Source organism: Zonotrichia albicollis, chromosome 2 (genome assembly GCF_047830755.1).
Source record: "Zonotrichia albicollis isolate bZonAlb1 chromosome 2, bZonAlb1.hap1, whole genome shotgun sequence".
NCBI lineage: Eukaryota > Metazoa > Chordata > Aves > Passeriformes > Passerellidae > Zonotrichia > Zonotrichia albicollis.
The window spans coordinates 27,792,245-27,810,931 of record NC_133820.1 but is presented as its reverse complement, the minus strand read 5'-3'; the positions used below and the strand labels follow the sequence as shown (position 1 = coordinate 27,810,931).

The window sequence follows — 18,687 nt, the reverse complement described above, 5'->3', positions numbered from 1 at the left end:
GTTGCTGCCTATAGGGTTTATTTTGCAGCAGCAGATCATGTGACAGTGTCTTCAATATTAATATTTTGTCTGTTTTCTACAACTGGGGTTTGTGTAATACTTGTTCATACTGCATATTCATGACAGATACAAGGTGTGTTAAAGAAAAATATATTATTTAGGATCAGTTCTTTTTACAATGCATTTTATTTGGTGGTGAGTGTAGGATTCTGTTGTTAATCATGTTTGTGTGCTAATCAATGGAAATAAATGGAAGGAGATCAGGAAATTCTGAATGGTAGTTCCATATTGTTCTATGCTTTTGTGTCAGGTAAAGAAATGCTTTCAAACCAGAAATAAATGTCTTTGCCTTCTTAGGAAGACTTCCATATTAAAACAATTTAATTTGTAACCCTTAATGAATGTTGAGATGAATGAATCAAGTAATCTGCACTTCTTAAACTACTGAAAACACCCTATTCAATTTCCATTCTAGTTCAATTTAAACTGATAAAATTACACTTAATAGTTATTAGCTCAGTTTTACAGAAGCTTATTTTAAAAGACTAATGTCAAAAGGTAATAGGGTTTTTTTGATGTTGAAGTCTGAAAAAAGTAAAAGGCAGATAATTATTCGAAGGTGTAAGCAGATAGTGGATGTTCTGTTTCTGCTAGTAAACTTAAATGAGAATTTCACAACATTAAACATGTTTATTTTTGAATTGAAAGGAATTCAAAGGAATTGAAAGGAAGAGAGGGAATTATTGGAATCATAAAATGTCCTGAGTTGGAAGGGACCCACAAGGATCACAGAGCCCAGCTCCAGGCCCTGCACAGGACACCTTGAGAATCCCACCTTGTGCCTGAGAGTGTTGTCCAAACACTTCCCAAGCTCTGTCAGGCCTGGTGCTGTGCCCACTTCCCTGGGGAGCTGTTCCAGTGCCCAACCACCCTCTGGCTGAAGAACTTTCCCTAATATCTAATCTAAATCTCCCCCCACAGGATTGTCCCAGCCCAGGTGTAGAACCCGGCACTTCCCAGGGCTGGTGGCTGCCCAGCTCTGATTCACACAGATCTTTCTGCAGGGCGTCTCTGCCTTCAAAATTCCACAGCTCCTCCCAGTTCTGTATCATGGGCAAGCTCACTTTGTATACCTTGAATGTAAGGGCACTAAGCTGGCTATTTTCCCTTCTGTACCTGCCCTCTTCTGCCCCCACGGTTCAAATTTGTCATTAGAGCTGGATTGCTACACTTAAACAGCACTCTGGTAAAATGAGAATAATCACTCCTGACTAGATGAAGTCATAAGAACACAGACAAGTTGCAACTACAGCTATAACTTAATAATTTTTGAAATTTCTGGGTTCCTGTGTTCTAGCAGACAGGTACCACCTAGCAGTGCTTTCAGTGTTCAGTGAAAGCAGTCTGAAGACATGGTTAGAATGGAATGCTTTAATTATTCTGCACTTCATGTGAACTATTGTGGGTGAAAAGTCCTTCAGCCCTGTATTAGTTGCTCTGGCACCCTGACCTTTTCTGTTGACAAGTACCCACTTTAGGTTCTTCAAATTAGGTACATGCTTTGTGCCCTTTCAGTAATGAATGTGACATTTTTAGAAAAAAATATTTTTAACATATGGCTGATTTATTACTCAGTCATTTTCAGTGAACTGTTGTGACTTTTGGTTAGCTAAAGCAGTTTGTTTTTTAGCTGTTCTGTTCTGTGGAGTGGTACTCTTTTTACTGTTTAGTAAAGCTAATAGGTTTTTTAGACCTTGAGTAACTACTCTAATGTACTGCTTTAGTCTGCCACAAATCAGTTTATGATCCATCCAGAAATTTGTGTGTAAGGATGATAACATCAAGTTTGAGCTAAACTAGGTTTTACTTGCAAATCTGTATTTGGTAGATTATTCTTTTATTAAATTACTCTTCTTGTTACAACTGTCTTGTTGTCAACATGGCATGATATTATGTTCCTTTTAGTTTCTGGGGTATTTTTTTAAATAAACATTGTTTTGTCAAAATGTACAAAACAGGACTCTACTGAAATCTAGATCTGAGAAAGTGATGATCTCATTTGAAGACAGTGAGAACAATTCTGTGTTTGGGAGCTGTGTCTGTATAGGGAGAGCCTTTGGGAGAATATTAAGGGTTGTCCTTTCCTGCTTGTAGTGTTCTTGTGCTATCCTCGTTATTACCTCCTGGATGTTCACAGAAACCATGTGCTGGATTTGGTAGATTTGTGGTTAATCAAGTAACTTTTTTACTGTTCTTGGAAGATTGGATCTTACTAAAGCTCCATTTTTTGGGCTGATGACAATACTTCATATAGACTTGTACGATCAGTCAGCAGAGCCACAAATATTTGAAATACCTATGGTCTGCAGGTCTTACTGGTGTTAATGATTTACTTTTGGTTTAAAGAGATAAAGAGCATCTAAAGATATGTAGCCTCCCCCCCTTCTTTTAAAGAAACAGATTCCAAGTTAATGAAGAGTGCATAATAATTTTTTTGAAGGCATTGCCTGTATTCTTTCTTAGCAAGGAGAGATTTTTAGAAGAAGAATTTGGTAACCTAGATGTGTTGATACCTACTCCAATTCCATATTTAGCAGGTACATTTTTTAGTGTCACAAATTAGGGTTTTTACTTTCTTCATTTAGAATCTGCATTGCTATCTGCAAGGGAACTTTTTGTCTTGTGTAAAGCACAAGGTAAAACTCAGGGGAAGTGGAAGAACCAGTACTAGGAGCAATAGAGGAGAAAGAGTGATGGTATATATTTCCCTGCTCATTAATTGGAAAATGGGTAATAAATAGGCATTTGGCTTTATTTTTTTATTAAGATATTTGGAAGTACTAATGTTAGTTAGCCTTTGCTTAGGCTGTGAGTCTCATGCTGTTCACTATGTGAATTACTGGGTTATTGATGGCTTTGTTTTAAATGGGAAGATTTGGGTGTTTGTTCTCATCTCTCCCAAATCTTTGAGTGATTGAGTGTGATAGCAAGGTACTTTCCATTTTCTAATGGTGAGTAGTGTATTTGCCTTAAAAAATCCTTGAGGAATTCTGCATAGGGAGTTTCCTAACTGAGGTTGTTTGACTCTTAAATGGGTTTTTTTGCATACTGCATTTATAACATGGACTAAAGCAATGTGTTTTGGGCAGAGTCATAAAATATGGGCAGATGATCATGTGAAGAGGTTTTTTTACTGTTGCTTCTACCTGCTCTTGCACAGTTTTGTATTGGTACTGTAGTGCACTAAAATAATTTTTGGACACCATCCTGTCAACATCTAGCAGATGCCATAATAGATCCCATTTTTTAATACAGTGGAGAAATTTGAGGCTCCTGAAAACCTCAGGAACTCTTGAGAAAGAGAGAACATTTTTAAAATTCATTATGATAAATTTAATCATCATGATGGAAGAGGTATAAGCAGGTCAGAGGCAATTGTTTCAATGTCAGTTATACTCAATTATGTACCTGGGGAAAGGACTGCAAATATTATTTCTCTCCCCTGATTTATATTGTTTTATTTGATGTAATATTAAATTTTATAATAGACACATGATGTCTACAAGTGGATATGCTTTTGTACTAGGGCTTTTTCCTCCCCAGGTGTCTGTCTGTGAGGAAAAGCTGTTGAGCAGTTCTTTGATATGTGGATGTCATTAGGTAGCCTTTGAATTGTACTATGTCAGTCTAACTGTAAAAGGTAAGTAGTGCAGGCATCAGTTTTCAAACAGTTAAAAAACTTAAAATTATCTTATTAGGGCTGTGTTTTTTCCTATGGCAGGGCTGGCTGTCCCTGTATCTGAAATGGGAGAGGATATTAGAAGGGACCTTGTGAGCGAAGAGTTTTCCCTGGAGTCTCATGTTATGCACTGTGGTGAGTAGGAGAGAGAACAGAATCCAGTCTTTCTTCCTTCATTATAGATCAACCTTTCTGATTTCAACAACTGTTGCTTAGTATACCTGTTTATTCCAGTGAAGTCCTAAGTATGGTTAGAGTTGAGCAAGCAATGAAAAGGTCAAAACCTTCCTGTGGAATTGGAAATACATATTCTGGTCCTTTTCAGTAACTTCTCACTGAAACCTTTTGTTTGATGTTCTGTTTCCCCATCTGTTCTGTATCTCCACAGAAATTAAGACTGACATCCTATGGACAGCCTGAGTCAGTGATGCATTTTTATTTTTGGTTCTAGGTGTGATTTTCCTGCTTGTGGGTCTGAGATTTTTTACATTATATCACTGTGTTCTCCTAGTTACAGTCCACACATTGTTCTGTCTTGGCTTTTTAGACTTGACAGGGGTTTTTTTGTAATACAAAGTAGAGGATAAACAGCTAATAAATCATTTGCTATACAAATGAAACCACAAATGAGGAGTAATCCACTGCTGAGGTAAACACAGGTAACCTAGAATGTCTTGAAGAGTAATTTCAGACTATGCAACTTCTTCAAGAGGAGTTAAAATTCATCATGTATCTCTGTTTTATTTCATTGTCCCGAAGGAAGATGACACAACTCATACTGCTTTTTCCAATAACAAAAGCTAGCCTGGTAAAATAATTTAATTCCTGGGGCCTCTGATAGGGATTGTAAGTGGATGGCCTATTGCTTTAGTATTATTAGCATTTTGGTGATGCATCATTAAAACTATTTCAAAACAAATGTGGCAATTGCTGATCTATTTCTTAAAATCTCAGATATTTTTGTATTTCTCTTTGCTAAAGTAACTGCTACATGACATAACAAATTTGTAATTTAATGTAGCGAAGTGTGGGGAATAAAGAATAAAGTTATATATTTTTTTCTTTATCATTTTTTAATTAGAAAGCTATAAAGACATCTGAAAATTCAGGAAACTTCATGTTGCATTCAAAGAGGGAACACACAATTCACATTTTGCAAAACAGGCATCTGTGCCAAGATTAGCAATACAAAGTTTAAGAACTGTCTTAATTTAGGCACATCTGAAGGGACTATGTATGGATAACATAATTATTAGAAAACTGCTAGCTGCCTTGAAGTGTGGGCAGGAGTGAAGGAATATCTCAGGACTAAAGAGGATTGTGGCAAATTAAAATGTAGGCATTAAACACAGGCACTATAGAACAAGCAAAGGATAATTAAATGTTGCACTCTTCTCTTGAATTTGTGCAGTTCTTTCTGTTGCTGTGTAGTACCCTCAGACACAATCATGCACTATAGTTTGAGATAACTCCAAAGGTGTCTAACATTCACAGAGTAGCTGAGGCTGGAAGGCACCTGTGGAGAGCCAAACCCCCTGTCCATCAGGGCCCCACCGAGCAGACTGCCCACGGACCCTGTTCTGGCCATGCTCTGGGTGTCCCTGGCCATGCTCTGGGTGTCCCTGGCTATGCTCTGGGTGTCCCTGGCCATGCTCTGGGTGTCTCTGGCATGAGGCTGTGCAGCTCCTGGGGCAGCCTGATCCAGCTCAGGGCCCTCCTCACACCCCAGCACTGCCTCAGCCACAGCTGCCTTTGGGGCAGGCCATGCCGCTCCTGCTTGGCCTTGCAGGGACACCTTCAAGAAGAACCTGGGTTTATTTTCTTCACACCCTCGTGTCAGACACTTAAACACTGAGAAGATCCCCATCAGGTCACCTGTCTGAAGTCCTTGACACCCTAGTGTAGGGTGTTAGAAAGTGGCAGTACCTGCTGACTCATGAGACCACCCTGAACACTCCAGCATTCCTGGAGCTGCTGCGTCTCAGGGTTTTCATTCAAAAACTTTCACTATTTTGATTCTTAGAGCAGTTAAAAAAATAAAATCTCATTATTATGTTTTGGATCTTTACTAAGTAAAGGTATTTGATAAGCAAAAGTTCAAGATATTTGTGTATATGAGTGCTTCACAAAATCTCATAACTCTCTTCAAATAACCTTGAAAAGTTATCTGCATAAATACATCACTGAACTAGTTGCTGTACTTCATTTGCTTTTCAAATTTGAAGGAGAAGAAAATTTCTGTTCTACAACTTGAGATGAACCCTGCTAATTTTGCTTGGATTCTGCAAGTGCTTTGGATAACTGAGGAGAATTTAGAGTATTTTTTTCTCCCTCAGCTTGAGTGAAGTTCACAGATGTTGCTGGTGCAGTTACAAACAACGTTGCTCAGCAGTTCCTAATCTGATCAAACACAGTACCTACCCTTTTCAGTCTCCTGAATGCATTGTTCAGCTTGCAGTTGGTTAATTATCTTGTAAACAGTTCCTCTCTAATTCATTGCTAATTTTCTGCTTATTTTTTGTTTCCATGGATTAATCTTCTGAATTAACAAAATGAAAAGAATATCAGAATCTTACTGATTTGTTCATGATGGTGAAAGTGATGAGAGTCCATGATAGCAAACTGCTGGTTTTTCATCTCAGACATGTGAGTTGCTAAAGATTCTGGTCATGAACAAGCCATGTTATTTTTTGTGAGATTACCATGGTGATCAGGTGGATTGTAAAGCACACTGAAGAAATAAATACCTTTTCCCAATTTATGAGCTGAGAAGAAAAAGGGAATTTGGGAACTCCCATTAATCTGAGCCTGTCAGGAGTTTTTGTGTCTTGCCAGTGCCATTCTCCTGTTGGTGAAACTGCAGGGGGAGGGAGCACAGCAGCCTCCGTGTTATTCTGACAGGGTGGAATTGGCAACTCTTGGTTGCTCCTGTTTGAGCTTATGGAGTGTTGTTAGTTTGCAGGTGCCTGGAGCTTGTCCAGGTAACTGGGACACCTCTGTAGTCTTCTGCCAGTGTCTTGATTTTTATCACAGGACTTTATAGCCATTGCTGGAATTGTGGGGTTTCTCAATGATGATTTTTTTACCAGTTGGCCTTCTTGGCCATTTCTCCTGTACCTCTGAATTGCACACAAACCAAGTAGCATGAAGGGAACATGAGAAAAACTCTTTACACTCCAGTTGAACATTTTTTTATTATCTCCTCCTTCTGCTATAGCAATTGGTCCAAGGACTCTTGGATTATGCTGTTACTGAAATTTGCTTGTAATTACATACAAGGCATACAAGGCATAATGTCAGTTTCTACAAATTATGGTGTATTTAAAGTGATCATTATTAGTGTGGAGTAGTACACTGGTCTGTTTATCAGTTGTTATTGTTGGTGCAGAAAGAAGTAATTCATATTATTCTGACTGCAGCATTGGTTTAATCTGCTTGATGTCCATTTATTCATGCAATACTCTGCTGTTTAATCCCTAAAGTAGGGTTTAAAGGTATATGGAACTGGATCATATGGAAGAGGAATTAATACAGTAAAAAATACTTACTATATGTAGAAGCAATGAATTAGACTTGAGAGGCTGTGTAGAGTTGCTGTGGGGAATAATATTATACCTATCATAAATTTCATTGTTATTGCTCTATATAGACAAGCTCAGCACATGTGGTAGAAACATAAGACTTTTAACTTTGGTTTTCTTTGTTAAAATGAATGTAATCCAAGTTAACAAGGCCTTAATGTCTTCCCTGTGAAGTTTGTGGTTTGACCTGTAAAATTAGTAATTACTGTACTGAAATCATTGAGGTGATTGATTATTATTATATGCTGGGTTTTAAACGTATACATCATGTCAGAAAGGGACAATTTGTAGTTATTTTGAACGAGACAGGTGATTATTTGGATCCCTCAATTTTATATATTTTTTCAGGATAAAGCTGTGTAGAAAAAAATTTAAGCACTGAAGAATCTTCTATAAAAACCAATCCCTGGATGGAATGCAGCTTTAGTACCAATTTTCTTGTGTGCTCTGATGCAAACTGATTTGCCTATCAAGTTGTAGTGGCCCAAAGAGATAGGAACTAAGAGAGATATCAATGCAGTACAGATTGAGATACAAATATAACTCGGGATTTTGCTGAAATCTGGATTAATGAAAAACAGTATTGTTGGTATTTAAGTGCTGTAGATGATCAAATATCTTTTTCTTTTTTCCAAGGCTTATATTTCAAGTTTAAATTTAACTAAGCTGCTGAACAGGTTCCATGATCTATATTTAAGCAATATTTAACAGCTGAGGATGCCCGTCCCAAATACCATTCTTTAAATGGTTGCGCAGCATTTCCCTTTTCACAGGAACACAAAGGTAGTTCCAAAATTGAATCTGGTAACTTTAAATTGCATAATTACAAGCAGAATTTCTAAATTTTATTAGGAAAATGTGCAGTCACAAGTATTTCTTTTGCCTCTGTAATTTGCTGTAGAGGTACTCTTATGTGATCCCTCCTGATCATGCTGATAGAGAGTGATGCTAAACATTAAGAGAAATAAGTATTGTAGATGAACACTGAGTCACATTTTCTTGGCAGATACACAAATCCAATTATCAATATTAATCTGCAGTATTAATCTATGAAGCAGAATTGGTAAGTGCTTTTCAGAGTCATGAAAGGCAGCATAGCATCACCCAGAAGTGAGTTTTGAAGGCTCTGGGGGGAGAATGTGCCAAGTCTCTGCTTAGTACAAAACAATATTAAGTGTTTCTTCTCGAGCTGTAGTTTTATTTTTCTTGTGACAGAAGAAAACCTCATTAATGTAAAATATTTTAGAAAGCCCAAGAATCTGTGCTAAAAGTGTATATAAGAGGCTAGGGTTTCTGGGGGCTTATGCCAATACCAATTTTACTTCTGAAACCTCTGCACCCTTCAGGTAATCCTGCAAATATCCTACCAAGTAAGCAGCTCGAAGTCTTCAAGTTAAATTACATTCACATCTGTTTTAAGTCTGTATCAGTTTGCTGATCTAAGTTTTGTGGTAAAGAAATTACACCATGCAATACCTAATGAATTGCAGTTCAGAAGGGAGTGGTTCCCCCACCCCATGTGTAGGATTTGAAACACTTTGCTTGGGTAGCTACTATTCATTTTACAGCTCATTATATTTCCCTCTTTTTTCTGTTGTTGGGGTTTTGTTTGTTTACAGTTCTCCTTTATTTCAGTCTTTCCTGTTGTGCTAGAAACAACCAATCAGTTCCTGACTGCAGACCTCTCTTCTTTATTAAAGCTAGAGAAAGTCTGGTATATCCATGCTATTGCATGAACTGATCTTTATATTTCATCTGCTTTCTTTTATTTCACTAAGTGAAACTTCTGAAGAAGTGCTATTTTGCAGGAAAGAAATGCTTGGGTAACTGAAATGGGCTTATTGATATTGATTGGGTAATTGATATGGCCTTAAACTCGTGGACAGGCAACAGTTTAAGGAATTTATCAAAAAAACCCAAACAACCAAACCCCACAAACGAAAATAGCTAAACAAAAAGATCCTGGTTTAACATTTGTGCAAGGTGTGGGGTTTTTAGTATTTTTTTTCAAGACCACTGCCTACAATCCTTAGACTCATTTTCAGTCTTTTTTAAAAATTAATTTAAAGATCAAGGCATATACATTTTAAGCAGTCTTTTGTTCATCTTGCAGTGCCAGTTTTATTTATTACTGAAAGAAAGATCCACACCAGTTCCACACTACAGATATATGTACTGAATCCATCCCTTTCTGTTTGTCTCAGATCTCTAAATGGAATGAAGCCTTCATGAACATCATGGTTGTCAGCTTGAAATTTGTAAATTTGAGAACTGAATACTGTAACAGTACTCATATTCTATGATATATACAGATCTGGAGATAAAAAGTGAGATTTCTTGGTTTAGAATAGATGTTGATATATATATGGGAGTTTCTAAGCTTATTTTTAAAAAGTGGTGTTTATTTAACAAGGATGCAAAAAGAATAAATTGAAACATCTGGTCTTGCTAGCTCTTTGGATGTTTCTGGGTTTGTTGGGTTGGGTTTTTTCTAGTACACAGGTCTGGAACTCTCTATAATTAAGGTTTCCAAAGCTTCCCCTTTGGATCCTACTTTTAAATTGCTTATAAGTTTTGCCAAATGCATCTGGGCTATTTTTTTTTCTTCCCTCCACCCTCTCTATACTGGATGACTACCTCATTATTATTTTATGGATTTTCATGTGGTTTAGTTCTGACTCTTATTTAATTCAAGCCAAAACAGTTAATTGTTGAAAAAGAAGCTACTTCAGAAGTAAAAAATCAAAGTCTTCTTCTAGAGTGCTGTTAGAGTATCTAACGAGGGATGGAAGAGTCACCTTCTCATGGTTACACTCAAGATTTCCCAAATAATTATAAAAACTTGGGTTTAAATAAATAAATAAATAAACCTGGTTTATAAATCCAGGTTTCATGGATAAAAAAAATTAAAAATGCTTGTTTGAATGTGCTTATTGCTGTTTGGAATTTAGAAGTTACTGAGAGCCAAAGATGAAAAGCCCAAGCACACTAGGAAATTGATTTAACTTAGTAGAGTGACTGAGCTCAAGATCTAGGATAATGGTGTGGGAAGGAGAAGAAGAGATGGTATTTGAGGACAAGGTAAAGATCAGTTATTGAGAAGGGGATATGAGACCAAAGCTGAGAGCAAAGGGAGTCTGCTCTAATGACAGCTTTTTGAAAGGGAGTTTCTTCTTCTGCTGCTGCTGTGAGGCTTGGTGGCAAGCTGTGTCTCTTACACCTTTCTAGGGATCTGATCCCAGAATCACTGAGTGGCTGAGGCTGGAAAGGGACTCTTCAGGTGATCCAGTCCAACCCCCATGCTCCAGCAGGGACACTGAGAGTCAGCTGCCCAGATCCATGTCCAGGTGATTTTGGGTCTCCTCACAGGTGGGCACCCTGCAACCTCTGTGGAGAAACCTGTGCTAGGGCTCAGTGGTTTCCTGATGTTCAGAGGGAGCCTTGTGCTTTTCAGGTTGGGGCCATTGCCTCTGGTCCTGCTGCTGAGTGCTACTGAAAAACTTCTTGTGGAAACTGAGATTTCAGTGGGAGCAGTGTTTGAATGTCAGGGATAGGTCTGGGGCTGTCAGGGCTTCTGCCTGCCTGGCTTTTCAACTCTCATTGTGCAGAATGAGTTCATCTGCTCCTCCAGTCTGTACACACCACCTGAAGAACCTACACAGAGGTGTATGAATGTGTCCACATCGGCAAATTGTTAAAAATATTCCTGTGTTGAAATAGAATAAAAGAGAAAAATTTAGGGTCCTCGAGTCTTCTTAATTCGTGGCCTGTATTTGCTCATATGATTTCAAAAATCATATGATTGCATACCACAATAAACAGGAGTTGAAATATGGAATGACTGATTATTAAATGAGCATTATACATTCTGCAGTGTGAACAAAATCAAAAAGAAAACAGTATTTGTTTGAGCACTGATAGGAAAGGAAAGTTGTTTGCTTTCTCTAAGGCTCCGAGTGTCCTGATCACTGTAGGGTACAAGTGCTTGGTACAGCTCTCTCATATTGTGTTCTGCTTGGAAAGGTGAGTGTGTGCAGGGTTTACAATATATTTTTGTGTTCAGCATCTTATTTTAAGTAGTTTAGTTTTTACATTTCATTTTGTGCTTCAGCTTTTTATTCTTCTTGAAGCTGGTTGTAGCCTTGAGTGTTGTATGTGGTTGGAAAGTCCTGCTGAAGCTATCGAGATGGGAACCCAGTGTAGAATGACAAAAGAATCTTTCCATGCTGTACAGGCTTTTTTGGTAACACATGCTTTGTGGGGTTTCAGTGTATTTCCATTTGGAAATAATTAAATTTATTGACTTGTTTGTCGTGTGCTAGAACTTCTTGAACTTAATTCCAGAAACTTCCTGGCCACGCAACTGGCTTATTTCTACTGACTTCCTTTGCTTATTAGAGAGTAAATTTAATTAGTTGGAGAATAGAAATAATTTCATTTTTCTTAGATGATATTCAGGAAATTTGGCTGCACCTTAATATGGTTGGTTTAATTTTTTTTTTCCCCTGAATGAATGGGGGTCCCAATACAGGTTTTTCATATGGTTAAATGAAGAAAAGATAATTGTCCACTTTTTTGAATGCTATAGGGTTTTTAAGAAAACAAAATGTTATATTTATTTTCTCAGGATGATTCATAATGCTTCCGTGTATTTATGTCATCCTACAAATCTTCAATATTTAACTTCACATAGGACTATTCTACCTCAAGTATTACAATACTGTTATCCTTTACACTAGAAAGGGAGGGATGGCTGATGACATTGTAGACACATATTCTTGTATATTTTTGGGGTTGCTGGTCAATTGTTATGCTTTCTTTTTGCTTGGTCCTGTTCCCTCATCACTGTAACTTAATGATCTGTATTTAATATCTGTAGGCATTGAATTAAGCAGTACAGGTCTTTGAATTAAGCAGACTTAAGTCTGTGACATGGCAAACACATTTGCAGCTGTTACAAAAACTAGGTGCATTTACTGCTTTTTAATGTCTTTCTCAATCTTTGTTCAAGATAATCTCTGTTGCATTGGAAAACAAGCAGTGAATTTTTCTTTTTGTTTACACAACAGGGAAAACTTTTACCATTGTGATTGCTGTGCTATGAAAAAAAAATTGTCATGCTGGTAATCTGTTAGCGATACAGGATTTAGTCACCTCTGTTAGATACAGAGCTGGAAGACAATCTTGAATTTCTAGTGTGAAATCTTAAAATGTTAACCTAGGCTAGGGTAAGAAGAGCTGTGAGAATCCATGTATTCTAGGTAGCTTGATCTGTGAATTGTCTTTGCTGACATGAGGCTGAAATTGTCATCTAGCAAGAGAAAACAGTGGCAGGATTGTGTAAAAGGTTTGTTGTCTTTGCTTGGAGTCATTGTTTGAAAGAGCATTAATAATTTGGCAACCTGGAATCCAGATGGCAAAGCTGCTCTGGAGTGTCCCCTTGAGCCTGCTGTGACAGTGGCCTAAAGGGAGAGCAGGATTGTTTTTGAAAAAACCCCTCTGCTCTCTATTCTCCTTGTGTAAAATCCTCTCTACTGAAAAAAGAATGTAGTCGGTTTATTGCAAAGGTTTCTGGAAGTACTATCTAATTTCAGAGAATACAGCTAAATAAGTGTGTGGAGATTGCTTCTTTTTAAAAAAAGTTGTATGTAAACAAGTCAAATAGATTTGTGTAAAAACTTTTAAACTAGACCTAGTTTTTGACCCTCGACTAGTAGAGGTGGTAGAAATAGGGATTTGTGATCGACTGTGGATGGTTGGATTTGCAGACAAATTTATCTGAATATGGAGCAGCTAGAATTGAGCATCTGGTTGTGTCCTGAAACATTTCAGTGTTGTCTTGCAAATATTTGTGGACACTTATTTTTGTTAGCCTTGATTTTCTATTCAGTGGTGTTCTGTGAATGCCAGACCTGTGGTGTACTTCACAGGCTTCTTTAACAGTAAGGAAAACAACAAATCCATGCTCAAACACCATAAAATAATATTAGGGTGTTTTACTCTTTAAACACATGCTGGGCCTGCCATGAAAGACACCACTTATTAATGGTGAGGCCTCAGCCAAGTTCTGCTGTCTTCTCTCTGAGTGGGCTGACCCTTGCAAGAGCAGGGGGTTGGTTTCACAAACCAAGGAACTGCAAGGTTAACGAATTTTTATTGGATTTTCTGCCTTGAGTCAGGATAGGGTCTTTTTAGAAAGACATTAATTTTTATTTTCCTTTAAGGAATAGATAATCTTTTCTCAGTGTTATTTTTGATGCTGCATGGAAGTTTTCATATAGTAATGCCCTGAAGAACTTTAACTGGAAAATGTGTTGGAGAAAAAAGAGGACAAATAACAAAGGTTAAGACATGAAAAAACTTACAGAAAATTTACATAGGTAGTACTGAAATGCCCTCACCCAAAAAATCTGTTGAATTAACTTAACGTGAGTGTTAATATTAATTTCAATAAATAAATTAGTGTCCTTTAAATTACTGCTAGAATAATGTGTAGTTTTCAGTCAAAACCTGCACAAACTGAAAAAGCAGATATGTTCTATCACATTGTCTCATATTAAAAAATGAAATATTAAAAAGTTGTAGGATCTTTGAACAGTTTTCTCTTAGGTGAAGTCAACAAGGATATATTACAGTTCAGACGGAATCTGTTGCTGATATTACTGAGTGCCTTTTTGCTTACAGTGTACTGACCTTACAGTCATTGCAGCAATCCAAAGCTAGTTATTTGTTGCTATTTCATGTATAATGAGATTTTTGGGAGATTTGATTGAAAAGAGAAGAGATACTCAAAAATTGGCATGTGTTTGCATTTGGATTTCTTTTTCTCTCTCTGAATTCAATAGTAGTTTTTGTCAAGGCTTGTTCTTTTTTTAAAAAGTGCTGTACACACCTGTATGTATACTGAATGCTCCTTTCCATATATAAGATGATCATTATTTGAAAATTGCAGTCAATTTGTAGCTGTAAAAATAAATGGTAAACTGTACAAAATTAATATCAGCAGTACACCTCAACAAAAGTCACTGCTATTTTACAGAGAAATTAAGGCTGTAGTATTATTGTATGACTAATGTATAAAAATAAATACCATATGTCTTACAAAATATCATCTGTTCTCTTGAACTGAAACTTTGTCATTGCTTTTTGCTTAGTGTACCTATGAATTTAGTTGACTGTAGTCCCTCAGTACAGTTGTCATTCTGGCTATTGATGAAGTTATTTTAGAGCATAATTCTTTCTTTTTTCTTTTTGATAGACCAACACAAAAATACTGAAGGCAGATTATTTTTCTTGGGCCTGTAGAAAGCACAGGCTTTAGAAATCTGGCATGCAGAATTTCCAGTCATCCATTTCTCTTGTGGGTTATTCAGATGGGTTAAGCTATAAGTTCTTTGGAAGTCTTGCTAGCAGTGGGGGAACACCTGAGAACGCATCTCACAATCTCTGTTGATCTTTTTGGATTATTCAGCTCACCTGGACCCTAGCTTCTCCTTCTAGAATATATTTTTTGTGTACTGACCTCATTTAAACAGGAGAAACTAAGAAAGCACAGGGCTTTTAGAATGGAAATTTCTGTATCTCAATTTGCAGATTTCAGGAGGTTCCCAATTGACTACTGAGGTCTTACCTGAGTGCAAAAAAAGAAGCTAATCAGCCAGCATGACACCGAAGAAAATAGATGAGGCTTCAATTCACTGCAGAGAAAAAGCCCTTGATTTTCCTTTAGAGATTTTTCAGAACTAATTGTGTGCCATTAGACAAGCAGTTAAGAGGATGAAATGGAATGAAACTTAGAAGTACTTTTGTAGACTTCAGTTTTGTTAATATAGGCATATTATAGTAGGTTGGCTTGATACAACTAAAAAAATCCAACCAGCAAAAAGTACCAAACTTTGGGCAGTTGAATGTTTGTGTTAAATCATGTTTAGTACAGAAGCTCCCTTGAGACTGTTGCTCATCCTTGCACTCTTAAATTTGTTGATTTGATTTGGGTATTGTGTGAATTGTTTTCTTGTCATTGCTGATTTGTGCTGTAAATGTGATACAGGTTTTGTTTTTGTTGTTGTTGTTTGGTTGTTGGATCTGGTGGATTTTTTTCATCTGGATACTGCAGTGAAAGCACATCTGTCATAATGTTGTTCTAGTTTGTCTTGTTCGAAATGCTTCACAAACATAATAAGGATTATAGCCTGAGTCCTGAGCAGTCTGACTGAATGGCTTGGTCCCATTCTGAACTAGAGTGTGCTCTTCTGTGTGCTCTTCTACTCCCTTCCAGCGACATCTTCTGTAGTTCTAATCCAGTGCATCTCCTCCTTCATGGCTCTGCTGCTCCCTTCTGAAAACCAGGTTTTTTTCACAGTCTGGGTGTGTTTATAGGTCTGCCATGGAGACATTCTTGAAGACAAATGCTTCTTTACATTTTCTCTCTTATTATGTTTTCTTCCTACTGTGTATGCTATATAGTATGTATATATCTTTATAAAAATATATATGTGAGTGTATAAAAATATACACTGTATATATACAAAATGGTGTGTTTCTGACTGCTGACACTCAGTTGATGTATCTGGAGCTTCTTACATCTTTGCCTCTACTGCCTGATAGGTTACAGGGTGTCAAGAGTTTATTGTATGAAAGCTGATACTTGGAATTTCATATATGAGTGTTTAGAAGCTGGTAAATAAATTGATTAGTGCCTTCCAGTGAATCAAATTATGTATTATAAAGGTGAGGATTTTTGATTAAGCTAATATGTTTGATTGTGACTGGTGTACATACTGATGCCAAATAACCCATAAGTGTTGAAAAGAAAGCTGTTGTTGGAAGAGCAGCTCAGTGGAGGTGTAGCTTTGCTGGAAGCTGAGCGTTTAGCAAATGTTGATTCCTTTCTTCTTTTCAGTTGCAAAATCTCTTATCTGAGTTTTCTTCTCTTTTCAGTTCAGGTGAGCTCTTGAAGCTCAGTGTTGTGGTTACAGGCATGAGTGTAGGTAATTGTTTTAGTCCTGGTGAAGGTGTCCTTGGCACATTGACATTTCTCTGGTGTGGTCTCACTGCCAGATCTAGAAAGAATTTCCTTGTTTGCCATGGGGGAAATGTGCATTGCTATTTTACTGAAATGATGGATTGTTATCTGTTGTGTAGAGATGACACGAGATTAGATTGGACAGTATCTCTAAAGGTGCTGTAAGACTACCACTTTTGTATTACCACCACCCAAAACTTTGTTTATATTTCTCTTTAAGGTAACTTTCTGAAGGGAGTAGTAAGATTATGTGGCTCCTCTGAGCCAGGCTTTGGAAGCTGTTTTTCTTTACTGCAGGAAAAAAAAGGAGGTTATATATAAGGTAGGACATGGGACTGGGAAGGCAATGCAGAGAACTAAAGCCTTGTGTTCTTATTTCCTGTTTTCTTTAGTTGCTATGTGAAAGTTAATTGGTTGGTGTTAATTGAAGGCTTGTCAAGGTTTTGGCTTCATTCGTGTGTGAATTTAATAAACATTAGAGCCTCTGGTGACACAGCAGTCCTTTGCTCCTCTGTGCTCTTTTGCTGGCAATCCTCAGTGGTCTCTGGATGATTTATGTGCAGAGTATGTGACACTCATTGTGTCAAGATTTCTTTGAGGGTGAAAAATTTTTATCACCTCAAAAGTTGATTTGGATTATATCCAGAAGAAAAACTGAAGTAGTCTTGGAGGGTTTTGTTTGGTTGGCTGTTTTTTGTTTGGTTTTTATGTGTGTATGTGATTTTTTTTTATTGATTGTGGATTTTTTTTCTTTTGTTTCCTTCTGTTGTTGAATTACTGTGAGTTAGGACAGCATGGTAATATACTTTCATAGGGAAGAGATGCTGGGGTCCTTACTGTACTGAGGATAGGGAATTCTGCATTGAATGCCTGTGAACTGACTGGAGCACACCCCAATGGCTGATGCTTTGTATTGGGGTGGCTTTGGTTTGTACACTTCTTCTAAGTAGTTTACATCATTTTCCTATAAAGCATAATACATTTACTATAATTGTTTCAGTACTAGACAAATGTGATTTCTCATGGCAGCAGACTTTTAAAAAATACTCTTGATTCCTTTAAACATGGTATAAATGTTACTGGTGAAAGTCTTGATTTTTCGTTTAGCGTAAATTTCCCATCACAACACTTATTTTTAACTAATGAGATAGAAATGAAAATAAATCAGGCTCTACATAGTAAAAGCATGTTTTCCTTGCCAAATTCAAGCTGGCACATTCAGTGTCCAAACAGTTTACATAAACTAAGCAGGATAAATATAAATTGGGCAAAGAACTGCTAAAAGGCCACCGAATAAATTAGCCCTGGGTTTTAGAATGAATTATATTTGCTTAGTGGGCACTTGACAGTGCCTCTGTTACAAGAAAAAGAAGTGTTTAGTATGCTTAAACCTCTAGTCGCCTATATTCTTGAACTCTGAAAGTTGTAATGTTTTCCCACTTTAATTGGAAACTTCAGATGGGGTTAAATAGTATTTCTTCTTTTTACTAAACATTTATTTCAGTATTTTCCTCAAGCAGACACAAGTTTTCAGGCAGCTTTGCTGCTTTGCTGAGATCTTGCTTATGTACTGTGTCTTGGGAGGGGATTTCCCTTTGCTCATATGAAAGAAGAGGATGCAAACTATTTTTGATGGCATGCTGCATTTAAAAACTGTGTGGAGATAAGAAGTCTTTTATTTCTCTTTTTGGGATCAAGTGTTAGAAGATCTCATTGATTCAGGTGTTTGGTACAAATGTATTTGTCTTGCCAGTAATGGCATTTGACATTATAGTTTTTAATTATTAATACATTTGTACTTGTATTAATAAATCTGTGCATATTTCATTAACCTTTATCTTGCTTGCTGTGTAAATGTGTGCTGAGGAGACTTTCAAAATGCCTGAAGTTAGCTGCATTCCGTGTTCTATTTCTGGTGTTACTTAGCTGCTGCTGCTGCTTAGAGGCTGAACTAGAAGGAAGATCATTGCATTTCACTGCCACTGGAGTTAAGGGTACAGAATTATTTAAGTTCTCCGTTGGCCAAGTTCTCAGCTTGCCAAGAAACAAGTTTCTAATAGTTGGAAAATGTGATGATGGATTCCTCCCCCCTTCCCCCCAATTAATTGAACTTCAAGAGCTAGAATATATTTCTGAAATGAATTGAGAGCTTGTTATTGGAGCAGATTCAAGTACTATATGGAGAAGTTCTAAGAGAAGGAAAAAAAGAAGGCTTGCTTTTACATAAGTAAAAGAAGAGGGCTGATACCTCCTCCTCACACCCCCAAACAAGATCAGAATGGTATTAGATTTTGCCTCTCTCTGTTTTTACTTGCAAATTAATAAAGATGGCAGTATAATTT

At 37.1% G+C, this 18,687-nt stretch overlaps 1 protein-coding gene across 5 annotated transcripts in view; it reads left to right on the top strand.

The window, feature by feature from the left end:
* CDKL5 (cyclin dependent kinase like 5) overlaps positions 1–18,687 on the top strand; it is a 141,253-nt gene that overhangs the window by 15,850 nt on the left and 106,716 nt on the right. Inside the window, exon 2 of one of the 5 annotated variants that reach the window (XM_074534652.1) lies at positions 3,782–3,874. The exons of the other annotated variants lie outside the window; for them this stretch is intronic. The gene's annotated coding sequence lies outside the window, so the exon portion shown is untranslated. The remainder of the gene's footprint in view (positions 1–3,781; positions 3,875–18,687) is intronic. 5 annotated transcript variants of the gene reach the window in all.